This window comes from Lissotriton helveticus, chromosome 1_1, assembly GCF_964261635.1.
Source record: "Lissotriton helveticus chromosome 1_1, aLisHel1.1, whole genome shotgun sequence".
Lineage (NCBI taxonomy): Eukaryota > Metazoa > Chordata > Amphibia > Caudata > Salamandridae > Lissotriton > Lissotriton helveticus.
This window is the reverse complement of record NC_136057.1, coordinates 2,006,475,419-2,006,490,998: the sequence shown is the minus strand read 5'-3', so window position 1 is coordinate 2,006,490,998 and position 15,580 is coordinate 2,006,475,419. Positions and strand designations below refer to the sequence as shown.

At 41.0% G+C, this 15,580-nt stretch overlaps 1 protein-coding gene across 1 annotated transcript in view; it reads left to right on the top strand.

Annotated features, from left to right (window-relative positions):
* OLFM3 (olfactomedin 3) overlaps positions 1 to 15,580 on the top strand; it is a 624,029-nt gene that overhangs the window by 266,152 nt on the left and 342,297 nt on the right. The gene's annotated exons all lie outside the window — the stretch shown is intronic.

The following is a 15,580-nucleotide window of genomic DNA, read 5'->3' as shown; positions in this document are numbered from 1 at the left end:
CTGTTGCTGCCGTGGCTAACGATTAGGTGTTTGCACACTCCCAGCATATTAAAAAGATGAAAATGTTGGTGTGCACTTTTGTAAACTGTGAATGTGTATGCTTTTCACGTGCCACACTGATTATATCATCTTTGTCTTTTTAGTTTTGTAGGTTTTAGAATTAGTTTGCATTTGAAGGTAGCATGCTTCATCATAGGGCCTCCTCCTCATTGGGCTGGATTTGCAATGCCCAACGGGCCATTTAAGAGGGCACTTTGCCAGAGTTCTTTTGATTTGCCTATATTTCTGGGGATACAGATGAGGGCAAGGTGAATCAGCCGCCTGATCGCTCTCAGAAAATATACTGAAACCGGGCCATCAACGCACTCCAAGGGGCCATTCCTTTATTTAGGAAGAAGGTCCCAGCACTGAAATATCAACCCAGTGGCAATTTTTCTAGTGTTCTTCACAGAGGTGGGGGCACGTTACATCACACAATTAGGATCCCCATACACAGAGAAGATTTGGTATTTTTTGATAGGTCCTGATAAAATGCCACTTGATCATTTAGGAGAGCAGAGGCATGAAGATCATAAACCTGTTGATCCTACACCTTTACTGATTTAATCTCACATTTGTATAGTACCACTGACTGGTTATTCATAGTAGAAACAGGAAGAATAATTCTTTCTAGTTTCTCACACATTTTAATCTTGGCATAAGACTTTTTATCCTCTAATTACAGACTACAAAATGTATATAGTTATTTTTACTCACTTAATTCCATTCTTTCTACATTGACACTGAGACTCACCTATATACCCAGCTCTTTATAGGTTAATCATAAGATCTCTGGCAAGGTGGCCCCTCGAGGAGCCCACCTTGCATTGCAGTGCCACCCCAATAAGGAGCAGGCCCAATGATGAAGCATGCCACCTTTGCCTGGGAGGGGGCTTTTTTCTCTATGAGCAGATGCATCTAGTGCCATTTGGTGTTCTGGGGTTTCAATATATTACCTTGTAGCCTTCATCTGGACAGTATACTCCTTTGGATTTGTTCCATTACATGGGACATTGAATACTGAACAGTCATAAATCTTTGTGCCCTCCCATTTCTGTGATACAAACTTTTCAGACTCTCTCAAGGTTGGATACATTTGATGACTATCGCACCCACCTCACTCTTGTGGGGACACACTGGTCACCCCCACAGGTGATAGAAGTAAATTCCATACTGAGAAGTAAACCACAAATGTTTAGGTGGATGCCGTGTGCTTTATTAACTCTGTATATTTGTAAGTGCTTTAATCAGATAAAATAATGTCTTCCCTGGCAGGAAAATGTGAAGTAACGAGCACTGATAAAAGGAAAATATCTAAAATGCTATTGCCTAGATTTTCTAGAAAAGTGGCACTTTATCCGGAAAGAAAATCTCTGACATGAGACTGAAAGTAGGCTATGTCAGGTTTTGAGGTATTAAACTTAAATAAATGGTTATACTGGGTAGAATTCTAAATGCAGAGATCTATGAGACAAACCCTAAAATCCATGGAACCATCATTGTTTCTGTTTTGTTTGATAAGTCTTTTTGGGGCAGATGTATGAAATCACGTGTTTACGCTTTCCTAATAGCAAATTTTAGTAATTTGCTATTAGGAAATCTAAAACTGCCATATGCAAAAGTGTGTTTGACACTGTGAGGGATTTGCAGTAGGTTGGACCTGCGTCAGCAATATTCATGAGGCAGGTCGCAATTCGCAACCCATTGTGAATGGCTACAATGACAGGGATGGTGGCCTGCTGGGATCAGCAGACCACCATGTCTGTGATTGCTTTTTAAATAAAGCAACATTTATTTTGTAAGGCAACCAGTTTTCCAGAAAGGGAAACAGGATGTATTTTAAAAATAAAAATGAAAAGCTACCTTTTCCTTTTTAAGAGCAGGCAGTTGGCCCACTTGAAGTTGGTGGTAACTGCAAATGTTTTGTCACCACATTCCCGGTCGCAAAACATTCATGCATACCAGTGCTATTTGGTATTAGGAAGGAATGCACCTTCCTAAAATCGAATCATAAAAGCAAAATGCGATTCGGTAACAAGTTACAGAGTCACATTTTGCCTTCTGAACATGGCAAAATGCATTTTATCAGTTGCAAACGGCCCAATGTACTGTTTGCAACTGTTAAAATGGTTTGTACATCTTAGCAAAAGTAATGATTTCTTCTATTCAGGTTGGTCACTATAGCCATTTAGTGACTAACTGTCCTACAAATTGACCAAAGTTCATTTCTGACCCGTATCTCACAAGTAAATGACTAGAGTTACTTCTCAGAGTTTTTATTAACTTCAGGTAGTGGGAAATTATTGTTTAATGAATAATAATGTCAGAAGAGGACATGACACAGGATATTTGGTGTTGGAATGTTAGTATTGTTATATATTGTGAAGTTGATGGACATGATATTGATGGGGTCTAGTTTTCCAACAATAGGGAGAAAGATTATTAGGTAAGGGCGGTTACTACTCAGAAGGAGTAGAAGGTCCAGCTACAGCGTATGCCCTGAAATGTATGTGATACAAAAAAGGCTGAGCTGTTCCTCAGAACAAAAAGGAATGTACTGGTTGTGCCGGTATGTGAGGAGGTTGTAAAATCTAAATGGGAAGTACAGTTGGGCATCCATAGTGTTGAATGTAATGCCCTCACACACCCTTGCGGGTGTCATGCTTCATCATCTGGGCTGCTCCTTGTTGGGTCGGCGGTGCAATACCCAACGGGCGACACCTCAAAGAGGGACACTTTGGCGGAGATCTTTTATCCAACTGCCGTATGATGAAGTGGGGGTGTGGGGCCAGAATAACGTAGACTTGGACTGTGAGTTTAAAATAGGGCTAGGAGTGCCAGGATCAGGTTTATTCTGGGGGTCCCCTGCTCTAATTAAAAGGAAAACTAACCGTTACTCGTTGGAATATTATGTTTCCTGTTCGAGTCTAGGTTTAGTATGTGCTCTGGTTGGTCGACATGTTTCTCGCCTATGTCTAGTGACTGGCGATTATTCAGGACCCCGAATATTAAGTAATATATTTTCTTTTTAATTACTGTCTACGTTGGTGAGATCTGTTCTAGGATCTATTGTTCCTTGACTATTTAAACAAATAAAGTGAGTGTAGTACAATGTCTATACCTGTGTTACGCGTCATCTACCTGGATGGGGAGAAAAGAAAGCAATGCAACAGGTATGAAACTCTTGACCAGGGTGACCTTGTACATTCCAAGTGTAGCGCTAATCGTATGTGAACTAAAACCAATGTGAAACAGCGTGGTGAGCGTGCCTGTGTGGTGGTTCAGTCAAGCTCACATTCTATAAAAACACAATTAAAAAGCAGTAGCAGCAGTTATTCGAAGGTGGTTGTAACTGGAACACTCACCTAATGGTTAGAGAACCTAGGCAACAACAGTACCTGGTGATCTTTACATCGGATAAAGACTGTGCAGAACCAGTTACAACTGGTTCTGCACACTGATACATGCATTTTATACTAGCAAAGATCCTTAGACAATCTACCTAACGTAAGACCACAGCTAGCATGATTTCCCATGTTCCTTCCTACACTCAGCCAAGAGACTGAAACCTGATTTTGGTACTCCTTGCCCTATTTTAAACTCACAGACCAAGTCTACGTAATTCTGGCCCCACACCACCACTTCATCATATGGCAATTGGATAAAAGATTTCCTCCAAAGTGCCCCTCTTTGAGGTGTCCCCCGTTGGGTATTGCACCGCCGACCCAACGAGGAGCAGCCCAGATGATGAAGCATGACACTCGCAAGGGTGTGTGAGGGCATTACATCCAACACTATGGATGCCCAACTGTAGTTCCCATTGAGATTCTACACCATCCTCACATACCGGCACGACCAGTACATTCCTTTTTGTTCTGAGGAACAGCTTAGCCTTTTTTGTATCACATTGATGGGGTCTAAACTAAAATTGGGTCAGTGCTTACTCAGTGGTTGGGAGTGCTGTTAGCAAGTCAAGCATTTATAAGTGCAAAGTCACCATCAAAATTTCATCTAGTTTTGCATATGCCACAAAGCATCTGTTTTAAACCCAAATTTGTGCACATAACTACACATTTTCAGGCTTTGTCTGGATCGGAGTGAGTGTTGGTCAAATCAGCTTTAGTGAGAGAAAGACTGATTTCCTTGTGGTCTGATTTTCTCCACCTGCTGGCCAGAAACTGGGTGTGGTTTTAAGAGTAGGTCGCAAACATTTGATCTCATTCTTGTGCTTGCTCAGTGGTGATGAGGGAATTCATTCCTTAATATTTCTATTTCTGACTTATTTGGCATTAGAAAAATAAATCTCTTCCTTGCATCTTTACTTCCATCTTTCTTTATCCCTTTCCCAGGCCGTTAATTACTCTCTCTTTCTTGCCTGTGCTTTTTAATTACTTCCTGTTTCTTTCTTAGCAACAAGGTGCCTTATTTTTTCTCAATTCATCAATGTTTCTATGTATTGCAAGCTCTTTGTTTAATCACTATATGTCATTTGAGATGTCAACAGTGATGTCATGAATGATGTAATTTAGAATGCCATGGATGATGTCAAATTTGAGGCATGGCAGGGGCACACATAATAGTTTTCTCAATAAACTATAACTAGTGAAATGTAATAGTGTGTTTGTTTTTTGAACAGTAGTTTGTATCTCATTTCAAACTTAATTATACCATCCCTTCAACCATTGTGTTTTTCAGTGAATTTCTATGTTGTTTTTTAGATAAGCTAGTGTCTTATCACCATAACTAACTATAATGTCACTGTGAAATATTGGATTAATACTAAGGGGCAGATTAGGATACCGGTTTTTCCGTATCCTCCGGGCCGGCGGAAGCCTCCGCCGGCCCGGAGGATACGGAAAAACCGCAGCGGACCCACCAAAGTCCCACCGCCACATTAGGATGGCTGGTGGGTCTAGGTTTACGTCTGCAGCTTTTCGACCGCGGTTGGCTTACAACCGCGGCGGAAAAGCCCTAATATGGTGGCGGTGTCTTTCAGACACCGCCAGCCATATTAGGATGCCCAAAAAAAATGCTTTTCTACGGCGGGCTTTCCGCCGTGGAAAAGCATACGGAGCTTCACTGCGGGGGCCCGATGCGGGCCCCCTGGGTGAAGGGGGGGTTGGGGGTGTACATGGGGGGTACCTATGGTACCCCCCTGCATTTGTATGCAGTAATCGGCAGGCACCGCGCGGTGCCTGCCGCTTTCTGAATACAAATGCAATGTATGCATTTTTAACATTGCGTCGGGTGCAGCTTGAAGCTGCACCCGCCGCAATGTTAAAAATAGAGGATGTGACCGCCAGGGTGGCGGTCACATCCTAATTGGAGAGGAGGGAACTCCGCAGGCCATGCGGAGGTTCCCTCCTCCTCGATGGTCGCGGACGGACTCAAGTCCGTCCGCGATCATAATGAGCCCCTTAGTGTGGGCTTCTGCCCACTTTAAGTAATGATAACCACCCTTCTCATGGTGATCCCCCTTAGTTTATAAATTAACCCTAGCTCAGCCCTGTGGTAAATATGACTCAGAGTAGACAGGATTAATGTAGGGCAATATTTAAAATATTTTAGACAGTTAGTAATAAAGCAAAAACACCAAGCAAGAAAAATCCCAGACTAAAGTTGAAAAATCAAGTACAATTTAGAAAATACAATTTCACCAAAATGACAAACATCTAATAAGGGGAAACCAGATATATCATTTTTTAGAGATTTAAACTGCAATATTATCAAAAATCACATTGCAGGAATGGTAGTCAATGGTTGCGGTGAATCGGGACCAAGGCACGATTTAAGCCAGACCACATGGGAGTCTGGGTTGGGTACATCAACCAGGTTTGACGGTTGGGACTTCAACTTTTTTTGTAGAAGTCAAAATCCATCAGCAGAGTAATTCAGTGTTCTAAGTCTTCACATAGACAGATAAAGAATTGGGCAAGCTATCGCTGAAGCCACTGGTTTTTAAAAGGAAAAACTCTTAGCAGGAGAAATTCAAAATTTGTGCCCATGGAAGTCCTCCCAATTGTCAACTAGTTTAGGTGCTTTTGTACAGTTAAAAGTTTTACTCTGAAATTACTATCTTTTTTGAGTGCGGAAACCCTATACCGGGCAAGCCTACAGCTATATCTGATGATGGGTTCGGCTAGGCCGTATACCTTCTTAATTGGGTTTTCTGAACCAGATTTGCTGCTGCAGAAAAGCTCTGAGTTGGACAATACTGACTCTTAGCCCAGCAAAGTTGAACCTTGATCAAACAGGATGGGGTAGTTTGTCCAAGTACTCTGGAGGTTTGCAAATCTCAGGTTTTCAAAGGTGGTAGGAGAAGTTCATTTAGGCACAACCAAGGGTCCCAATACTTCACGAACCGCACTTGGGGATCAAGACTCAATTCAGTAGCTCAGAGCTTCAGGAAAAAGCCTTGTGCAGATTTTGTAGCAGGTAGCCACAAAGGAGGTCAGCAAACTGGTCCTTAGAGTCCACTACTAAGTCCCCAAATCCTGTAATGGCTGCCAGCAACAAATGTCTCACATTGCTGGTGGCCAATTAGAATGCTTCCTTCCACTGAACGCTAACTCCCCTGGGAGCAAATTGTCTCAAGCAAAACAAAGCTCCCTCGGCCAATCAGAAAGCTCTATTTTTCCAGATATACAATTATGTTTTAGCCTTAATTTCTCAAAACTACTAAACGGATAAAAACTACTAAGCGGATTTAAACCAAATCACAAAAGGCCCAATCTGCAACCAACTATCTAGCTTCCTACCAAATTAAGGGTAATTCCATTCAGCAGTTTTTCAGGAACATTGTCTAAAGAAGTCTATGGAAAATGCATGTGGAAATTTGCTTTTGCGACTCTACTTTTTCTCAGCCCCTGCTTGACCGATCAATCAGAACTTTCCAGGAAGGCGCTGAGGTGATTTTATTTGTTTGGGAAAATTTTGTGAAGATTTGTTGAAATGCGCCAAAATAATTACCAAATGATAACACTTCCTGTCTATGTAGAGTGACTCCTAACTATAACTACCCAGTGGCAACTGCCACTGGGTACTATATATAGATATATATCTATATTCACTAAAAAAGCAAAGGTTAAGGTGATGTTATAGTTATGTTTATACCAAAAATCCACTGAAATTCACCCTGTATAATTTACTAAGTTAACTAAAATGTGTGTTGCTGCCTTGCACCGCTTATGACCTCACATAATATATCACTCATGATATGTTATTAAATGGCATCATTGATGACATCAGTGAAATCTCAAATGACATCATTGGTGGCATCACTGATGACATTACTGACAACACCATAGTCATATACAGCATAGAGTTACTGTATATACACCTGTTGATTGATAGCATGGGACTAGTGTAAGCCCTTGAGACAACCATAAATTGCAAATTTAAAAAGATATATGGTTCATCGTTTACATATCACTCAACTTTGGGTTGGACGATGTTTTCTGTGCTAAACAAGGTAAAAAAGAAGCGCTACTGATGTGGGTTGTAGGGGTTTGTTTGAAACTAGGTTGTGGCTTAAAGCTAAAGTCTGTTCTAACAAATCTGTGAGAACGGCCAACGCTGTCCCTAATGATACATTATCCACCAGTGGATATCTAGGCATTTGCCCATTTAGATTTAGAGTTGCAATTGAGTGATGTTTCAAACTTGTATAAACTGCATGTTAATTTTCAGAATGTTGGATTTTGATGCATTGCAGACTTGAATATTGTACAATGTAAAGGTGTCCCACTTAAAGGTGATTTATCGTATACTGCTGTTTTAAGTACAGCTGTAAAGTTGATGCACTTATGCCCATCTCAAGAATGTGTTCAGTACATTTTACTCAACAATGGAGCACTGTCCATAGGGCCTGCTTGAAGCTGTATTTGCTATATACACCCAGTGAAGCTTGCACGGTCCTGTTGTACAATTCCCACGGAAGTACTGCGGTACCTAACAGAAAGGCTGTATTGAATCAATAGTGGAGGCTAAAGTTTTAAGTAATCTAGCAAATGCATTTTATTATCTTATACAGCTATATCTAATACCAGCATGCAACTATACTAAGTGGTGTTAAAGATTGGTACAAACCCTGTGGGCAGCACACACTAGTGTATGGTTTAGGTCTGTGTGATGTTTAGGTTTAAGCTATTGAAATACCTTAATTTCACTATTTTTTTAATTTTTTTTTTATTTTAGTCCTCATCACGCAAAGTTTTGAGTATTAGAGTGTTTTAGAAAATTGGCCACCTGATAAGAGCCTTTTTGGCTAACTATACTTTCCGTAGCCCTTCCCCGGCACTTAGATTGCTTCCTAATCTTCGTATGGGTATCCTGCGGCTTATTAGGCGTCTCTTAAGCAGCTTGCCCACTCCTCAGAGATTGTATTCTGTAACCAATACTCCAAAACTGTTGGTGCGCTTAATCATAGGACCTTGTGAAATGCCAACTCAAAGATACTTATTCCCTTTCTACCCAGTACTGTTCCCAATTATTCCAAAATTCCAGCCTTTTGCTATAAGGTCCAGCCTTATCCAATTTATTTATTCTGATGACTGAGTTCGACCATTCTTCTACTGTAGGGGTGTTGGGGTTAACCCACTTTATGCAGATCTCACGTCTGGCCACTAGGACCAACCTAAATAACAGATTTCTGAGTCTTTTATTAAGTCTAGAACCCCCGGTATCATCTATTTTCACCCCAAATAATATCAACTGGGCGCTTACCTGTATTTCCTGTTTGAGGAGCTCGGAGAGGATCTTACCTACATTGTCCCAATACTATTTGTTTTGCTTAACAAGAAAACAGTGCATTTTTACCTACAGCAACTTTAGCTAAGTAAAGCCTTTTCTGGATGGAGATGGGGAAGAATATCCTTTACCTCTCTGGAAATCCCCCACTTCCCTTGCATTGAGTAATGTTCACCTCCCCCCCAACCTCTATCAAGTCCCCAGAAACAATAAACGGCCAATCAGGGTCCTACTACTGTTAAAACGGAGAAATCACATGTTGGGTACCACTCATTACTTGAACAGAAACTTCTAGGTAGTAATGAAAGTAAAAATATTTTGTGTGATTTTTCATTCAACTTCATCAAGTCGTTCCAATATTTTAAGCACAACACAATGTCTTCTATCTATGGACTAACCATTTTTTTCCCAAAAAACAATTCACCCATCTTTTCAATTTCACAATTAAATAAGTGGGTGGTGAATATAAGAGAATGTCTGGTATAGAACACGCTGTCTGTGTATAGAAATACTTCCATGGCTCCTTGGTGGTAAATGTGGAAATAGTCCATTTAAAATTTACTTTATTGAATGTAGACAGTAGGCAATAGGAGCATCAAGACAGGCTAAAATGGCTGCTGCAATAACGTTGATGAACATTCACTTTTGAAGTCCTCTGTTTGTTTTTGGTAAACATGTTTTAATGAAAGAAATCGAGCGTTATGTAAAGGTTGATGAATTGTGTAAAAACTAACACTGGCGAAGGCCAGGTGGCCGGAACGCGTGTATTAGCGCTTTCTGATTCCGGGCGTACGCTGGAATAAATGAAATCCATGCATTAAGCCCTAGTGCGCAGCTTCTTTGTCGTCTGACATTGGTTTCTGAAATATATCTATATATATCTATATATATATATATATATATATATAGATATATATATATATGTATATATATATATATATCTATATATATATATATATATATATATATATATATATATAAGAGAGAGAGAGAGAGGGAGAGAGAGAGAGAGAGAGAGAGATTGATTGATTGATGATTATGAATGTACTGATGTATAAACTATATAAATATATATATTTATATGTATACTTTTTATATATATATATTACCTACTGCCGGTCAATTGTAGGTAGTTATAGATAGGACCATGTTCCCAAAGGAAAAGTGTTTTTTGACCTATGGCTACTCACGCTTAAGTAACTGTTCCTATAGGCACTGTAAAGAGCATGTGTTGCTATTTTTGTCAGTCTCCTTTCCTGTTGTACAAAGCCCTGACACCACTAATTTTAGATAGCAATATACATAAAAAAATAGAAAATTAAATCATGTCTGTTATCACAGAGTGAGAAATATCAAATACTGTTGTTCTCTAAAGCACTCTGGAGGCTCCTTGAACCGATGATGAAGGATACAAATCCAGTCTAAGAAATATTCGGATTCCAATCTTTCCTATTAAAACTGAATTTCAGCTGTTTGAAGAAGCTTTAGATTGTCACTCACCCTGTCAGACGTAATCTAGCGCCTGACATGATAATGAGGATGTAAGAAAATGAGAAGGAAACTTAGGGGGGAAAATGTCTATAGAAGATGGGGCATTGGTTGAATGTCACATTGCAAAAAACAAAGTCACGCAGCTGGGACTGGGCTTTTTCATGATTTACTAGCAGCAGCTGTGCAAAGTGGTGAGCTCGTAGTACCCAGCTTTCCCGTACACAAACAGTGCATATATGCTTCAAGGCTCATTAAACTGTGTGGCGTCACAGGTGATGATGAGCAAGATGAATGGTGGCTATCACTTCATTCAGTTTAAAACTGTAACTGCTGGCAGATAAATCATGGACGGTACTGAGTTTCAAGAACTTGATTTTGTTTTTTTTGTTTATTTTACTGAATGTTTTTGAAAAGCCAGCCTATCAGATACAGTGATTCATAGTTGGTAGTAAGTGACTAGTTCCTAACTCAATTTGCATCATATGGCCTGGTCCAATAATGTGTCAGAGATCAGGATGGAAGTAGGGGACTAGGCCCATTTGCATATATCTAGTAACCCTCCACAACCAGCTATCTGACAGACAAATTCCCAAAATGCCAGCGTCCCAGGGCACTCTGGTTCCAAATCTCTTCTTGTAGTTCCTCACTGCAAAAAATCCCAGCAGGGAGGTAAAGCATTCTTTTATTTAGCCCCGACCTACTGGAACCAACTACCCATCCGGTTGTGGGAGTGCACCTATCACCTGCAGTTCCGGAGGCTTCTTAAAACGGCACTGTTTTAAGTGGGTCCCTTCCCTGGCCGACAAAAGCAAAGACCTAGCGTAGAGAGAATCCTCATGGGGTGATTTGGGTGCTTTACAAACGTCAAATCAAATCAAATCGGCAACCTCTTGTCAATCCCAGAAAAGATACAACAGGGGGGAGCAACTAAATGGTGCCAAAAGAAAGAAACTTGGTCCGGCATATAGCAAACAACTTTAGGGTGAGATCAGGGGTGATTTTACATTTCGGTGACATTTATTTCAGTGCGGTGACAACTGTACATATGCATTACTTTAACCCCCATTGAGTGACGCTTGTCACGGCAGCAAACAATTCAAGACTGTGGTGCTTGCATAAACAGCGGTTGCCAGCAACAGTTAAATATCAATCCATACAAAGGTGAAAGCAGAGCCCCTCAGCAAATAGAAACTACATTCCTCTTTGGAGAATCACAATTCAGAGTGGTTAATCAATAATGCACTGAAGGTGACATTTCATCTAATATATTTCTTTCATAATTTAAATTTTATTAAAAAGCAATCAAGCTTGCCAGCAAGTTCCCTATTGACATGTGTTTCAAGATTGGACAAGGGGTGGCATCGCACCCTCAAAGTGCCCTAAAGACAGGTGGGTGCTGGATCGGACCAGTCAAGGTCAGTGGCCCAACAGTGCCTGCAACATTTTTATTTTTACAGGTTTCAAGCGGGCAGCAACAATTGGTTGCCTGGAGGCAAAGGGTCACCTGGCCAGTCAACAGGGGCAGCAGTACAGGTCAAAAAGGGGCATTCTTTTCCTATCATTGTGGGTTCTGTTGAGGGTTTTCACGTGTGCAGGAAGTACGGCACCTTAACTGGTAACGGTAGGTCTTAAGTGAAAAGCAACAGTAATTGAACGGTGCTACAAGATCAGATGAGACCCCAAAACCTCTGCAGAGAGTGGCAAAAGCCCACTCAGTAATACAACAAAAGTCCTGGGCACACGTTATGTAAGGTATATATCAATATCGTAAATAGGCGAAAAACTATTTGTAAAAATGAAACAAGGTAGACACAAATAAATGGTTCTTTCTCAAAATTGTATTGGACCTTTCTTTCTGGAAGTGTAACATCAAAGAAAACAACCAGCCGAAACATGTTTCGTCATGCAGGCGAGGCGCCCGTGACTCTTCAGGGCTGGGGGTAGAAAAAAAGACATGGTACAGTATTGAAAAATATAAATACATAAGGCATTATCTATCCCAAAGTGAATAGCGCAGAAAACTACCTCACGTGAGTGGAAACCCTATGGAAGTGAAAGGGAAAAAACATAAAATATTTTATGGTGACATCACACAAACGATAGGTAGACACCGTAGTGCGGAAACACAGTTCTGTAATGCTGAGAATAAATGAAAATTCAAATAGGATAGGCTAATAAAGCGAGGACGATTGGGTAGGAAATGTTCCTTTGGCCTAATATTAAAGGAGATTTTTATTTGCTTGAACTGCTTCGTAGCTTTGCCCATCACCTGCTCTCCCCTGGGACTCTCTTGCCCTCACTATAATTTTTTGCCTTGCACTGGTGGATTTGCAGGACTGTTGCCTCCACCTGGGGACTCCAGTAGTGGTGTTGGTGGCACCTCCCCTGCCCATAATTTGCAGGGGGATCTGAGTGCACAGCTAGTCCCATCGTTGTATCCTCAAGTGTGCGGCTGCTGTGCAAGGAAGCAAAGTAAGTTGTGGCGGTCCTAGGAAGCAGGCATGGTGCTTCACCCAGTATTTGGACGATTTTGAGTGGGAGGGCCATGGGCCAATGCTTCTTTTACAGGGTGCAATTTTGTAGTATTCTGCTTTTATCTGCACAGGCAATGAGCGCACAGGATAATTGCCGAAATTGTCTGAATTTTTGGGAGGTTTTACTGTATTTCGGTAGCAGGTGGCACTGTGAATCCATTGTAATTGGAATCGGTGCTTTATTTTTTTATTCACTCAGCTGATCCTGGCACGTTTTGCTGTGGCGCTAGGGCTGATCTACCGGTATAATTGTAGGGCTGCACTGCCATTAAGGGACTAGAGCCCGCAAATGTTCAGGCTCAAATTAATGATGGGATTGACTATTTTATGTGCTGTTCTTCTTCCTTCTGTCCCATTTGAGGCTCCTTTTATGGAGTGAGGCTCTAAGAGACTAAGGAGGGGGCCCGTGCACCTCCCTCCTTTTAAAGAAAAATTCCCCAGGACCTGTCCCACCCCGGGCTCTATTCAAAACAAGTGATGGAGCCTGTGCTTGTTTTTTTTAAAGTTTGCCATGGATTCGTATTTTCAGTTGCATTTTTGCTGCAACATTTTGTTTTTAAAGTTATTTTTGGCTCTGTCAGGGTCACGGGGGACCCAGGACCACCGTTAGGGGACAGGGTATTGCTACCCTGGCCCCTTCTCTTTTTTTTCAATATTTTTTCTGAGAGTCAGCTGAAGCTGAATCCTAAGATGGCTGCCAACACTTTCTGGATAAAATACTGGCAACAAATCAGATCTCAGCGTGAGATTGAGATGGTTAATGGGAACATCGTGTCCCTATATAGACACATTTGGTTTTCCTTTAATATCTCAAAAACTATGAAATCAATTTACATCAAAGGACAAAAAGGGTTTGTTCTTGACCAAGAACTACCTTTCTGCCAAATTTGGTGTAATACAGTCGAGCAGTTCGGGTTGTAGTTGTGTCTAAAATCTCTATGGAAGTTAACATTGGATAAACTCTTTTTTGACATACCCTTTTTCTTGGTTCCTGCTTGACAAATTGCCCCGAAACTTTCTATGCACAACAAGAATCACCGGCACACATTTTTTGGGGAATGTTTTGTGGAGATTCGTGAAATGGTGCCAAAGATATAGGCAGGTCAAAAAATGCATTTTCTAGGGAAACATGGTCCTAACTATTACTACCTACTGGCGAAGTAGATAATATATGTGTGTGTGTCCATGGGTGTCCGTGTGTATGTGTGTGTGTATATAGATATATGTGGAAGGGATCATTCTCAGAGCTTCGTAAGTGTATGTCTTAATTGTGGAACTAATACATAGCCGTTCTGCTGAGTGCGTTATTTACTAGGTGTGCAATTACCATACCATTCTGAGTTTCACTCCTCGGAATGTGGGAATAACCTGTTAAACGCAGGTCTTTTCTTTAGTTCTGAGGTATGCAATGAGACTGGGTATGCCAGGATTCAAAAGTTGTGAACAGTTGAATCTTTACTGTCAAGATGAGCTAAGCTGAAACTGCTATTTCCGTGTTTAATCGATTGGCAACAACTTCAGAGCAACCCCACAGGGATGAAGAAACATCATGGAGCCCACTAGACCAGAGGGAAAGAGCCTCCCTTTTCCACATGCACAGAGGTTATGAAAGTAGCACCCGGAAGTTCCTCTGTAGGTGCTCGGCTGAGAGGTATTATACTCTATAGGGGTCTGCCATCAAAAACAGCTCACCTCAGAAGTGCCCCTTTAGATGCGTCCTGCTCCTTTCATGGAAACAATAGCATTGCAATGATGCTATGGAACCTGGTGCTAGCAAAGGAAATGTCCTATTTTACTGCTATTGAGGGTAAAATGCAGCATTGTCTGGAGTCAATAGGGTCTTTCGGGCTCCTTGCCCCGTGCCACTGCACCTGTGCACTAATGGTAGCCACAAATCTGCATGGAAAGTCCAGCAGGGATTTCTCAGCACAGCTTTATCCAACCCCTTTGTCTCTCAGCCCGCCACCCTGCCCCACCCCATTACCCGGCCACTTCTCATGGTGACCGTGAATCATTCCTTTGCTTGAGGATATGTTTTCTTGATATTACTTTTTCAGGTAAAATGCAAAAAGCAGTGCATTCTCTCCAACATGGTAATGAGCAAATAGACAGTAAGTCTGACACACGGTGCAAATGATAAGGTACATCACAAACATTTTACTTTTTATATTTTCCTTTCACTGGTCTTGAAAATTAAATTCAGACAAGCATTGTGTCACACACTGTTTGAATTTGTGAATGAAGTTGTAATCTTTTAAATGGCCAGCTGTTGATGTTCCCTAAGATAAAATACCTCTATTCAGTAGAAACTGATTTCAACAATCAAAAGCAAATCTGAAACCTGACCGAAATAATTACGTTTGACAACCACTTTATGGCCTATTAAAACATCTGCCTAAAAAGTGGTCCTATGTCATTGTGCATCAATGTACGACTTGCATATTGCCTTTTGTCAAGCAATGTAATTCTGCTAACAAGAAAGATGACGCATTGCATTTGATCTGCAGTGAACTACCTATGCTCAGTGCACAATGTAAAATAATAGTCTTAAATCAATTGTAGCTCATAACCTTCACAAAATGGAGATAGCAGTTATTCCCAATCTTGGTGCCTGTCTTCCTGGGAACTAATCAATGCCCATTCAGTAGCTGGTAACAATCCAAGAAAATACCAGCCGCTTTACATATTTTATGTCCTGCCCGCTAATCCTATTTCTCATTTACCGAAGGTAATTAGGACATAAAGCCATACACAGACACTCGTATTTA